The following is a 14,472-nucleotide window of genomic DNA, read 5'->3' on the forward strand; positions in this document are numbered from 1 at the left end:
AACCAGTTAGGGTCAAAGCAAATAAATATCGGGACAACAAACCACATCAAATTTTCCTCAAGCCCTCTACCTGGTATTTTTGTTCCATAAGTTAATAGACAGCTCATAAATTTCAAGTTATGTAGAGTCTTATTTCTACCCACCTCACTTAATGGTGAAGTCATTTATTTAATATCAGAGAAAGGGATTGTCTCCACTCAAGAGAATACAGTAGGAGAACCACTTGCTCAAAGTGATTACTATTCTTTGAGGAATAAAATCATCTAACCTAGGAAGCATTGTTGATATCCAGGCACATGAAAGTCAGATGCTACCTCAACCCAAACAAAACTGAATTCCTTTCTGTTTGCCAAGAGTGTCCCTGGGATCCTTGGAAGGTAGGTAAGCAGCGATGTAATCCTGCACAGGGGGGTTTCTTTCGATCCAGAAACCCATGCTTTCTTGTTGTGCATCAACAAATCTGAGGAGTGAACTGTTGACAGGTGGTATCAGGGATGTAGCAAGAGAGAAGACAAGTGGCTGCCAGTGATAATACCTATGAGCAGTGCTGCTAGGAAGCACTGATCTTGGCTGAAAATGCTAAATTAGGAGTGGCTTTTGAAATCTCCGGCACTCAAGACCATTGGTTTCTCCTTTTACAAGAAAAAGGTTAACACGGTAGGTACCTATTTGCCGGGAAAAAGGAGAGTTGGTGTGAAAGGGGTTCTCATGAGGAAGGCTGCCCCAGTGAAACTTGATTTGGCACTCTTTCCTCCCAGCAGGCATATGGTGCTTCTTGATTCTGTGGGGGTCCCAGTGACCCCCGGGACCCCGAGGCATTTCTTGAGGGACCAGGTCAGCTGGGCTCCTTTCAGTCTCCTTTCAGTCTCCTTTCCAGTGTGACTCTCTTGAACCTTTCCAAACTCAACTGCTGCTGAAACTCTTCTGTTTTCCCCCAGGGAGAGACAGAGAACTTGACTTTTGCTGCAGAAGTTCTCTCTGATGAGTCGGAGTGGATCATGTTCTTAAGTAGTTTGTGAAATTCTTTGCAGAGCTCCTAAGAAATGTCCAGAAGATTCCCCTCATGGATGTGATACCTCACGGTGACATTGGTGGGTAACAACTGCCTCTGCAGCCACTACAATGGTCAATTCCAAGACAAATATTTCTGTTTTAGGAAGGTGCTGATAATTCTTTTGCAAAATCTCATTATCTAGAAAGTGATTGTATCCCTCTTCCACTTTGGATTTACTTATTGATATCACACGACCCAAGTCACCAATTCTATACATCACATTGGCAGAGAGAAACCAATCAACTTCATTTTCAACCTTTTTATGGGATTATGAGAAAGTCACTTTGCATCTTTTGACAAAGGAAGTTGTTACTAGGTTTGATGTCCAGGTGCACCATGCCAGAGTTGTGGATGTACTGAAGCCCAAGGGAAATCTATAGAAGGATGTCCTGGAGTTTGGGCTCTTGGAAATGATTGCCAGACTCTGCGTTTTCAGATATAGCAGCCTGCAAGCTCCCACCTTTGCAGTATTCATTCCGAATGATCATGTGGTCATCTTGTACCCACGCAGAGTAGTAAGGTACCATATGGGAGCGATATCCCAGCAGCACATGGGCATGAAGTTCTTGCATGGCCAAATTTTCATCTCATAATCCTCCCAAAGTTTTCATGGAGCATTTTATTGCATAAATACACCCATCCAGCCTCTTAATCCCCTTACAGACTGTTCCAAATTCCCCAGCCCCATTTTTTTCTACCTCCAAGAAATCTTTTTCATAGTGGGAAGCCATATTGGTTTATCATACAACACATCTCTTGTCAGGGAACACTTGTTCTATGTTGTCTTCTCTTCTCTGGACCAGCTTCCTCTAGATCACCTTGGGTTTTCCTCTTGCCATTGGATTTAAGGAATTGTTCTCTAGGACTCCAAGGTGAAGGGATTAATGCTGACCAGAGCCAGTGAGGTCATCTCACCAGTGAAGGGGCCAGGTGTGAGCTTCAGATGCTTAGAGCTTCAGGAGGGGAGCTTCCCTGTTGAAGAAATATTAGGCTGGCTCACCTGGCCTTTGGGAGTGAAGAGGTTCTCACAGAGGGGTGGCTTGCCCTCATCTGGTGGGGCTGGTGTTTCAGGACATGTGAGAGAGTGTGGCACGGGGGTCATCAGACCCTGATCTGGACTCACTTTTTCTATTCCCTGAAATATATTGAAATAACATGCATTACTAAGGGGGAGTTCCGGAGGTATCAGATTTGCCTCTGAATACTAAACTCCAGATTTCTCTGGGGTTTGACTTGGAGCCTCCTTTCTCTCTTGTATTTCCTTCTGCCCTTTGTTCTCATGCTCCTCTTCACAATAGGAGAAGTTTAATCTCTGCTTCAGTTCTTTGTTCTCATGGTTGTCACTCACCTGAAAGAGCTTCACAACCTGGGCAAGAAGACCTGTCAGAAGGAAACACTACAGAACTGCAGAAATGAGGAGAAAAGTATGCAAGCTGCCAAGTTCCCCAGTGCTAACCTGGATTTCCTTCTGCCAACTAACAGCTACATCAAATGTATTTAATTTTGACAAGCTCTGAATTATCAATGTTTTGGTGTCAAGTCAAAGAAAACTTTGCCTAGCCCTAGATTCAGAAGTTTTTCTCCTGTATTATTCCAAAACCTTGATAGTTAACATTTTACATTTAAGGCTATGAAGAATTTTGAGTTAATTTTGGTATAAGGTATAAGGTCTGAGTTTAGGTAAAGGTCCATTTCTCCCCCCATGGATTTCCCATTGCTCCAACACCGTTTGTTGAAGAGCCTATCCTTCCTCCATTGAGCTGCTTTTGCAATGTTGTTGTCTACAGTCGGTTAAGCACATTTTTGAGGGTCTGTTTCTGGATTCTCTATTCTGTTCTGTTGATCTATGTTCATCTCTCCCCAATAACACAATGTCTTGATTACTGTATAGTGAACCTTAATATCAAGCACAATGTTTCCTCTCATTTTATTCCTCTTTTCAAGGTTGTTGAAGTCTTGCCTTTTTACATCAATTTTAAAATAAGTTGTTTATATCTACACAAATTCTTGCTAGGGTTTTTATAGGAATTGCATTAAACATATAGATCAATTTCGGAAAAATTGACATTTTTACTATGTTCAGTTTTTCAACACATAAATATGATACATGTCTCCATTAATGTAGGTCTTCTCTATATCTTTCAGCAGTATTTTGTAATTTTAGGCACATAGATAGGACACAGGTTTTGTTACGTACATGCCTAACATTTCATTTTATTTGGAGTGTTATTAAGGTTTCTACAATTGTTAGTATGTAAAAATGTGATTGATATTTGTGTGTTGACCTTGCAAACTGGGACCTTGTTGAACTAATTCATTCTAGGAGTTTCTTTTAAGAGAATCCTTGGGATTTTTACATAGATAATCAGATCATTTACAAACAGAAATGGTTTTATAGCTTCCTTTTTTCTGATTAGTGTGCTTATTTCTTTCTCTTGCTTTTTAAACAAAATTAATTTTTATTTTATATTGGAGTATAGTTGATTAACAATGTTGTGTTCAGTTCAGTTCAGTTCAGTCGCTCAGTTGTGTCCAACTGTTTGCAAGCCCAAGGACTGCAGCATACCAGGCTTCCCTGTCCATCCCAACTCCTGGAGCTTACTCAAACTCAAGTCCATTGAGTTGGTGATGCCATCCAACCATCTCATCATCTGTCATCCCCTTCTCCTCATGCCTTCAGTCTTTCCCAGCATCCGGGTCTTTTCCAATGAGTCTGTTCTTTGCATTAGGTGGCCAAAGTGTTGGAGTTTCAGCTTCAGCATCAGCCCTTCCAATGAATATTCAGGACTGATTTCCCTTAGGGTTGACTGGTTGGAATGTTGTGTTAGTTTCAGGTATACAATCAAGTGACTCAGTTATACATATACATATATCCATTCTCTGCCCAGGTATATTATCACAGAATATTGAGTAGAGTTCTCTGTGCTATACAGTAGGTCCTTGTTGATTTATTAAATGGCTAGAACTTTCAGTACTGTGTTAATAAGAGTGGTAAGAGCTGGTATTTTTGCCCTGTTCCTAATCCTAGGGGAATAGAGAAGCATTAAGTATAATATTAGCTATAGTTATGGGTTTTGTTTTGTTTTTTCTGTAAATGCTTTTTATCAAATTCAGACAATTCCTCCCAGTTCTCAATTGCTAAAAAAAAAAAAAATTCTTAAATAATAAATGAGAAATAGACTTTCTAAAATGTATTTCCTGTGTATCAATTGATAAAATTATATGACTTTCCACCCTTAACTTGTTGACATGATGGATTACATCAGTTGATTTCAAATGTTGTACTAAGATTGCATCCTGGAGTAAATCTCACTTGGCCATGGTGTATAGTTTGTTTTACACTTCAATAGATTCAGTTGCTAATTTTTTTTGAGGATTTTTGCATCTAAATTCATGGGAGATATTGGTCTGTAATTATCTTTTCTCTTATACTATTTTTGCCTGGTGTCAAAATCAGGGTAATACTGGCCTCAAAAATTGAGTTGGGAAGCCCTTCCTCTGCTTTTTTCTGAAATGGATTGCATAACATTGATTTATTTTTTTTTTCAAATGCTTTTTAAGAACTCTTCGGTGAAACCATATGAACCTGGAGATTTCTTTTTCCAGACAATCTAAATTGCAGACTCAATCCCTTTAATGATTATAGATATATTCAGATGACCTATTTCATCTTGCATGAGTTTTTGTAGTTTGGGAATTTTATTATGGAATTGGGTCTATTTCTCCTATGTTGTCAAATTTATGAGTAATTGCACAAACCATCCCACTGTTTTCTTTTTAATGACTGCAGACTATGTATTGAATAGTAATGTCCTCAGTTTCATTCCTAACATTGATGATTTGAATTTTCTCTCTGTATTTTTTTCAGACTTGCTAGCTATTCATCAATTTTATTGATTTTTTCCCCCAAAGAACCAGCTACTTGTTTCATTTATTTTCCCCATGTCTGAAATTTCACTGATTTATCTTATCTTTATTATTCCCTTCATTTTTCTTGCTTTGGATTTATTTTTATCTTATTTTCATAGTTCTTGGGTAGGAATTTAGGTTATTTAATTAGACCTTTCCTAATTTCTAGTGTAAACATTTAGCAGTACACATTTCTCTCTCAATGCTGCTTTGGCTGCAACCTACAAACTTTGATATGATATTGTCACTTTCATTCAGTTCTATGTGTTTTCCAATTTTCTTTCAGATTTCCCTTTTGACCCAAGAATTATTTAGAGTGTTGTTTATTTTCTGCATATATAGAGATTTTCCTGCTGTCTTTCTACTATTAAATTCTAATTTGAGACCATTATGGTTTTATAATCACAGTACACTCATATTGAACACACACTCGATACAACTTTGGTTCTTTTGTATTTAGTGAGTCTGATTTTTGACCCCAGGATAAGGTTTATCTTGGTGAAACTTCCAAGGGAACTTGGGGTGAAAATGTGTATTCTTTTCTGTAGTTTTGTGGGCTGTTCTGTGTGTCAGTTACATCCTGTTTTTTCTGTCTTTCAAATCTTGTGTCTCCTTCCTAGTTTCATAGTTGGTGGGGATGGGTGTTGAAATCTCCAACTATAACTGAGGATTAGTCTAGTTCTCCTGACACCTCTATCAGTTTTTGTTTCATGTACTGTGAAGCTCTGTGATTGGCTAGTTCACATTCAGGATCATTGTGTCTTTTTGGTGGATTATAAATCCACCAGTTATCATTATGGGATGCCCTTCTCTGTCTCTGGCAATTTTCTTTGCTCTGGAGTCTACTTATATTTTAACCTACTCAATCTTTCTTTTAAAAAAACGTTTACATGGCATCTTTCCCCCTCATTTCAACATACCTATGTCATTGAATTTAAAGTGAGTCTCTTATGTAAAATTTGTAGTTGGGCCCTGTTTTTTTTTTTTAAGTCCACTCTGCCAAACTCTGTCTTTTCATTGGTATATTTAGACCACTTGTATGGAGGGTGTTTATTGATATGATAGATATTAAGACTGCCTTTTTAAAATGTTTTCTGTTTGTTTCCTCTGGTTCCCATTCCCCTGTCTCTTTTCCTGCCTTCCTGTGGATTTTGAACACATTTTAGAGTTCTACCTTGATGTATTTGTAGTGCTTTTGGGTGTAACATTTTATGTATTTTTCATTCTAGTTTCTCTGAGTAGGTATTACAAAACAGATATGTGACTTATCATAGCTACTGATATCACTATTTTACAACTTAGTGTTATGTGTGGAAACCTCAATTTCAGTTAGGTACTTTGCCCCATTTTTAAAAACCATTGTCTGGGTGTCAGATGGTGCTACAATTTTTGTTTCAATCATTAAATATGATTTATAAAGCTCATTAAGGAAAGAAAAATAATGTCTATATTTTTACTTTTACCATTATTTACCTTCATTTATCATTTCCTTCTGTTTGATGTACTTGCTTTAGTGAGTGAGTGAAAGTCACTCAATCGTGTCTGACTCTTTGCGACCCCATGGACTATACAGTCCATGGAATTCTCTAGGCCAGAATACTGGAGTGGGTAGCCTATCCCTTCTCCAGCGTATCTTCCCAACCCAGGAATCGAACTGGGGTCTCCTGCATTGCAGGTGGATTCTTTACCAGCTGGACTATCAGGGGAGCCTTGATATCAGGGAAGTACTTGCTTTAACCATTCGTTAAGAATAGGTCTGCTAGCACCAAATTCTTGTTTTCCCTCATCTGACAATGTTTTCATTTTTCTGTATTATTGAAGGATATCTTCACTAGATACAGAATTCTTGGTTGACAGATCGTTTCTTTCAGCAATTGAAAAATCTTGTGCTACTTCCTTATGCCTCCATGATATGGGTTCCAGTAAGAATTGTGTTGTTATTTGAGTTGGTGCTTCCTTATTGATAATGTATTGTTTCTCTCTGCTTGCTTTCCAGATATTTCTCTTTGGTTTACAAAAATTTCATTATGATGTATCTTAAAATGATTGTTTGGGTTCACCTTGTTTGGATTTCTTAGCCTTTTGGGGCTTTAAGTTTGTCACTTTTGCCAAATCAGAGAAATCTTCAGCCATGATTTTATTAAAAAAAAATTTTTTTTTAATGTGGACCATTTTTAAAGTCTTTATTTAATTTGTTATGATATAGTTTCTGTGTTATGTTTGGGGTTTTGGGGCCATAAGGCATGTGGGATCTTAGCTTCTTGACCAGAGATTGAAGCTACACCCCCTGCATTGGAAAGTGAAATCTTAATCACTGGACTTCTAGGGAAGTTCAAACCATTATTTTTTCCAAATACTCTTTCTGCCCCATTATCTTTCTCTTCTCCTTCTGGGACTTTGATGATATGATTGTTAGGTTCTATGTTATTTTCCCACACATCTCTGAGGCTCTATTCACTTTTATCTATATATTTTCTCTTTGATGTTCAGATTGGCTGAGTCTTATTGGTACATTTTCAAGTTCACTGATTCTATACTCTGCAATTTCCATTCTACTATTGAGCTCATCCAGTGAGTTATTTTTTTCTCTGTCCTGTATTTTTCAAATCTATAATTTTCACTGGGTTATTTTTGTAGCTTTTGTTTCTTTGCTGAAAACTTCAATTTTTTTCATTTGTTTCAAGAGAATTTATAACTGATTATTGAAATGTTTTAATAACAACTGCTTTAAAAGTCCTTTCAACTAAGTTAAAGATCTGATTCATCTTGTTGGTGTTGTCGTTAGTTGTCTTTTCTCATTTAAGGTGATTCTTAGTATGACAGGTGAACTTCAACTATATTTTTACTATTTTCTCATTAGATTAGGAAGCTCTGACCTATTTAAATATTTTGATTTAGCATGCTATCACCCTTTGCAGATTTAGTGTGGGGTTCTTATTCAAATTTTGTGAGTTGTGGTCCCAATGGCAGTTTAGTGTTCAGAGATTTACCAGTGTTATTTTCCTGTTTGGTTCATTTGGTCCCCTGAGGACCCTAGTATTGTCAACCAGTTCTGCCTGTGAAGCAGAAGAGGTCTCCCCAGGTGGGACACATAGGCATTTTTTGGCAAGGGAGGGCAGTACCGTGTTTTCATGCATTATACACTTCCTTGGTGTCTTTGGGTAAGGGAAACAGTCTTGTGCTCACAGAGAAAAAGGTTTCAAGGGCCAAACTGCTTGCTGTGACTGGGGCCTGTTTACTTTTTCTTCCTATCTCTGGTCTAGATTGAGGAGAATTGGACAATTTTGTATAAAATTAATCATACACCTACTCTATGACAAAGAGTCCTACCCCTGTGTATTTATCCAAGAGAAATAAAAATGTACATTCACACGAAAGCCTGTAATGTGAATGTCCTTGACATGATGAATAGATAATTAATCTATGAAACATCCATCTAATGGAGTACTTTTCATCAACAAAAAGAAGCAAATTATTCATGTGTGCCACATTATAGATGACTCTTAAAAGGATTTTGCTAAATAAAATAAAAAAGACCCAAAAGATAACCTATTGTGTAATTCAGTTATGTATAACACTGGAAAAGGTAAAATTATAGAAAGGAAAGGAGATCAGAGGTTGTTTTGCATTGGAAGAGGGTTTATTTAAAAAGGGTAGCACAGGGGAGCTTTGGGCATAATAAAACCGTTTGATATGAAATGGTTGAGGTAATTCTGTGCTGGTTGATACAAGACTCTATTCATTTGTCAAAATTAAACCTCATACCAGCCAGAGATGCTTTGAGGATGCAAACAAAACCCTTGTGAGCACCAGGACCCAGGGAAAGGAGCAGTTACTCCCACAAGAGACTGAGCCAGACCTGTGTTTGAGTGTCTCCTGTGGAGGCATGGGTCAGCAGTGGCCTGCCATAGGGACAGGGTATCTGGCTGCAGCAGACCTGGGAGGTGTGGTGTGTGGCTCAATTCTTCAACAGATAAATTGTTTAAAACAGAAGAAAGGAATGTATGAAAGAAAGGAAGAGATGAACACATGACTTCCAGATTGAAAGAGAATAGAATATTGGAGACACAGTTAGATGGTAAAACCATAGTTAGATGGTAAATCCCCAGTTAGATGAAGAAATGCAAGAAAGTGCCTATTGTAAAAGGTCCTATCTGAAGTTATTGATATTTCTCCTGGCAATCTTGATTTCAGCTTGGCTTCATCCAATCCGGCATTTTGCATGATGTACTCTGCATTCAAGTTAAATAAGCAAGGTTACAATATACAACCTTTACATACTCCTTTCCCAATTTGGAACCAGTTTGTTGTTCCATGTCCGGTTCCAACTGTTGCTTCTTGACCTGCGTACAGGTTTCTCAGGCGGTAGGTAAGGTGGTCTGGTATTCCCATTTCTTGAAGAATTTTCCAGTTTGTTGTGATCCACACCATCAAAGGCTTTAGTGTAGTCAGTGATGCAGAAGTAGATGTCTTTCTGGAATTCTCTTGCTTTTTCTATGATCCAATGGATGTTGGCAATTTGACCTCTGGTTCCTCTGTCTTTTCTAAAACCAGCTTGAACATCTGGAAGTTCACGGTTCACACATTATTGAAGCCTAGCTTGGAGCTGCTGCTGCTGCTGCTAAGTCGCTTCAGTCGTATACGACTCTGTGCGACCCCATAGATGGCAAGCCACCAGGCTCTCCCATCCCTGGGATTCTCCAGGCAAGAATACTGGAGTGGGTTGCCATTTCCTTCTCCCTAGCTTGGAGAATTTTGAGCATTACTTTGCTAGCATGTGAGATGAGTGCAATTGTGTGGTAGTTTGAACATTCTTTGGCATTGCCTTTCTTTGGGATTGGAATGAAAACTGACCTTTTCTAGTCCTGTGGTCACTGCTGAGTTTTCCAAGTTTGCTGGTATATGGAGTGCAGAATCTTCTGCAGAAGCCCCATCTACTTGTTTCTCCCAGTCCCAGAAACAGTCCTATTCTTTTGTGGTACAGTTGCTATAGATTTAGATTTATTAATATGCTTTCTGTGTACATATCACCAAAATAGAAAATCAGTGTCATAATGTCAGAGATCACTGAATAATGGATTTTGAATATCTATGAATCATGTAATTTTAAATTTGCTGAGTCATGATATTTGAAGATTATGTTCACTTGAAGGTTTGGATTTGTACATGTGTACTAGGGAAGAACCAATCTGATTCCACATTGGATCTATTCCTTTAGCTATAGCCCTTGTCCTCTGCTCCTCATGCTTAGTCATGCTGGCTCTGCATCTTTTGTAAAAGAATGTTGCCCATAGCCTGAACTATATGTGATAGCCCTTTCTCAGGGCTCTGACATTTAAGAGTCCATTCATATAGAGATAAAAAGTTGCAGAACCGAGAAAAGCATTTGTTTTGTTGGAGGTTTACAGGAACATTGTGACCTGACCTATGTGGACAGCTGGAAGAACAAAGGACTTCCATACCAAGAAGTTGCTAACAACTAACCATGTCTCTCCCTCACCTGGCCTTTAGAAATGTTTTGCTGAAATCATTCAGAGAGTTCAGGGTTTTTCTTGGGCACAAGTCACCCATTTCCTTGCTTGGCCCTGCAATAAACCTTTCTCTGCTCCAGACTCTTGACATTTGGTGTGTGTTTTTTTTTTTTGCCTTCCTTTGTGTGAGACACAAGAACTTTCCTCTGGTAACACTTGCTGAACATCAGAACACGACTGTGGAAACCCACAGTCACTCTCACCAAAACCTTAATTGGTGATTCAATTTGAATCAACCTTGATTCAAATGTTTCACGACTGCAAACTCACAAATTCCAAGAAATGAGGCATCATGGAATCATAATGTCTTAAAGATGCAGGTAGGAATGCTAGAGCAAGCTGTGAATGCACCAGTTGAGAGCATTTGTCTGCCACCCACAGCAGAAATGCCCTGTTGTGAAAGGAAGTCCCTGAGGGGGACTCAGATATTCAAAGTGGTGAGAAAGAGGGAAATACTGGAGTGGCCCAAAAGTTTATTTGGGTTTTTCTGTAAGATGTTATGGGAAAACCCAAAAGAATTTTTCGGCCAACGCAATACTAATGTCTTACTCTGCATTAACCACACATCAGCTGCTTTGTAAAGATCACCCACAGCATGTGGGGTTATCCTCATTTGTGCCTGCGAAGTCCCTTCAGTCGTGTCCAACTCTTTGCGACCCTATGGACTGCAGCCTGCCAGGCTCCTTTATCCATGGGATTCTCCAGGCAAGAATACTGGAGTGGGTTGCCATGCCTTCCTCCAGGAGATCTTCCCAACCCGCATCTCTTACATCTCCTGCATTGGCAGGCAAATTCTTATCATTAGCACCACCTGGGAAGACATCCTCATTTGAGGGGAGAGGAAATTAAAGCCAAGAATTATTTAAACAGAGAAAAGTCAGCTGATAACTTGCCAGATCCAGGACATTAACTGCTCATGTGTCAGAAGTGTTGATAAATGGCTGTGACGGTCTGGGGTGAGAGTGAGATCAAGGAAGACTCAGCTTCTAACTGGTCAGGGTCCCGTTTCAGAAGCCTGCAAAATCTCCCAGGTCGTAATCCACCTGCACCTTCTCATCCTCACTCTCTCTCCTGGCAGATGACCGACTAACTCATGAGTTTTGCAAATGGTCCCTTGTTTACCTCTCTGAAGACTCATATACCCACAAATCCTTACTTTTCCCCTGCTCAAATCCCAGTGCTCTTCTGAGAGACAATCAGAATTGAATCACAAATTTGTCTGCACATTAGAAACACCTGCTAATGTTCAAAACCACCAAAAGCCCTGGCCACACCTAGACAAGTAAAACCTTTGTCTCTGAGAGGTGGATCACTGGTGTCAGTATTTTAAAAACTCACCAGATGATTACAATGGAAAGACAAGTTAAGGAACCTAAGGGTTATTCTGTTATTCACACAAAGCAGTGGTTTAAAATAAGAACCAAATAAGGGAGATTTTTTTAAAAACTTACTGAAGCCTAAGTCCAATCTCAGACCAGTGGGAACAGAAGTTCTGGGGGAAGTCTGGGCATAGATTTTTCTAATCTTCTCAGGCTGATAGAGATGAAATCCTGAAAGCTTAAGGCAGGAGATCCCTGAACTGCATAATCTTCCTGGGTCTTTTCAAACTCAGTTTTAGAGTTTCCCACTCCATGGTTTGAACTTGTGAGTAAACAAATTACCTATTTTTGCTTAACTGGTGACTCTCTATCGTCTGCAAGTTCTGGAGTTGACCTAGTATCCCAGTTTGCTCAGAACCCTCTGTTTTGCCAAAAATTTTCACTTTCGTCTCAGGTTCAAAGGATCTGTTAACAAAATAAGCCATTCATTATAAACAAATAAATAATACAAATATTTATTAGAGAACTATAGAGTTTATTTTCAATATACTGACATTAAAAGAAAAGAAAAATAGAAACAGCAGAGGATACATCACCAAATTGGGTTTTGACCAACATCCAGACCTAAACAGTGCTGGTAAGTCCCATGTCACAGCACATCTAGAGTCTCAGTGGGGAAAGTGTCCCAGGCAGCACATCTGCTCTGTGGGTAAGACTTCGAAGATTGCAGTTCAAGGTTCCTATTTATAATCCCAGGACAGAGGCAATCTGATATTCTCATCAGTCTGTAACCAAATTGCAAGCCTGGTTTCATGTTAATCCTGTCTGTTTTGTCTTGTAAAATTTGGAATGTTGCTAAGCCTGGGGCTTGGATGGCCAGGTCCCCACCAGGGGCTCAACAATCTCAAGATTTCTCCCCCATCTTATCTATGGCGCTGCAAGTCTTGCACTCAGCAGGCAGTCACTAACAGTCACACAGTAGTCCAGGCAGGTTAGAAGCAAGGTCAGAGGCCTGCTCTGCTTTGTCTCTGAAGCCTAAACAAGACTATTTAATTTCCCTAACCCTCTCCTGGTTTTAGCACTGAAAATTACACTTCACAGGAAACTCTTCGGTCATAGGCAAACCAGTATAACTTTGTTACCCCACTTGGAATCAAAGCATCCTGACTTTTAACTTCCTGCTGAATTTCTTGGAATGATGTCTCTTCACCCTCCTAACTAGGGCTAATAAATGAACCACCACCATAATTTATTTCAATCACATGGATCTCTGAGTACATTCCCCACATAGATACCAAGATGTCATCCTAACCTCCACCGGCTCCCAGTCTTGTCACACGACTGCCTCTCACTTCTGTGCCTTACCCAGCACTGTCCCTGGACCCTGATTCACTGACACCTCTAAAGCAGAACCACACTCTACCCAACTGTGCCTCTATAAATCACATTAGGACCTCCCCTCCAAGTGTGGCTTAAGCTGTTGGAAAACGAAACATGAAGTTCACTTCCAAGATGTCTTCTCACACTTGACTGTTTGGGTCTCCTTGGTCGAAGTTGAAGGCCACTTCCTAGAAAGTTAAGAAAGCAAAACTATGATTCATTTCGGCTACTTTTCTTCATGGAACAGATGTGCCAACTCATGTAAGTGTGAGAAGAGCTTAAGAACACATTGAAGAAATTGGAAAAGAGGAATCTTAACTGTGGGATAGGTCTTCACAAGAACCCAGGGAAAACTGAACAACCATGCCTCACATCATGGTCAGGAAGTCCAAGTTAGCCACCAGGAAGACCTGAACAGAAAAGTTTCCTAAATCCAGGGCATCTCCAGCCTCAGCTGCAGGAATCCAAGGACCACTCCAAAGCCACTTAACTAGCCCTCCTCTCTGGATCAGCTTCTCTTGCTTACCAAGGAGTTCATGTTTGCCCAGCTTCTTCCTTTGAATTCCAGACAAGAAGACTCTTGTATCTTGTTTAATACCCATATTACCTGCCAGAAAAAAATATTTCCCTAAGCTTTGTTCACCTTAGGCCACTGACTTTTGCAGTGGTTACCTTTAGGTCATTGTAAGTCCCTGGTCAATCATCTGTGAGCTAGGAGGGGGGCCACGGTATGACTACATACGGCTGGGTTCAGAAAAGGGCCTGTGGTCATAGCAGTTTGTTATAAAAGCCACGAGAAACCCTACAACTGTCATATCTAGTAAGAAGATAAAATCTTATTGTTGGATGAATGCTAATGAAATGCAACTCTAGCATCTTATGGGTGAAGGTAACAGTGTTATGTATTGGAAAGAGTCAGAAATGTCTGGGTTTGAACCTCAGGCAGTTTTTACCAGTTGACCTTGTAAAATTTACATCACTTCTTTTGATCTCATCTGTAAAGTAAAAAAGAATACTTGCCTTTTATGTTTGTCACAAAGACTAATCAACATTGCCTACCTAAGCTCCTGGCAAAACTTAATACCGTTTTCTAGCATGGACTTAGGCACTCCATCCTCCTGCCTTTTGCCCTTAGCCATCACACCCAACATGACACAGCACAATAAGGGCTCTTCGATCAGCAATAAGTTCTGCTTTAGATGGAGCACAAGCTGGTTGGATTTGGGCACCCAGTTGCACTCCATCAATCTCAAGTCTCTTATGTAACCAACGCACATGA

The 14,472-nt window shown here is 39.5% G+C and overlaps 1 pseudogene; it reads right to left on the bottom strand.

Moving 5' to 3' along the window:
- Window positions 1-665: 665 nt before the first annotated feature.
- On the bottom strand, window positions 666-13,795 carry LOC122454940 (annotated as a pseudogene).
- Between the last annotated feature and the right edge of the window lie 677 nt (window positions 13,796-14,472).

The sequence above is a fragment of the Cervus canadensis genome, chromosome 17, assembly GCF_019320065.1.
Source record: "Cervus canadensis isolate Bull #8, Minnesota chromosome 17, ASM1932006v1, whole genome shotgun sequence".
NCBI lineage: Eukaryota > Metazoa > Chordata > Mammalia > Artiodactyla > Cervidae > Cervus > Cervus canadensis.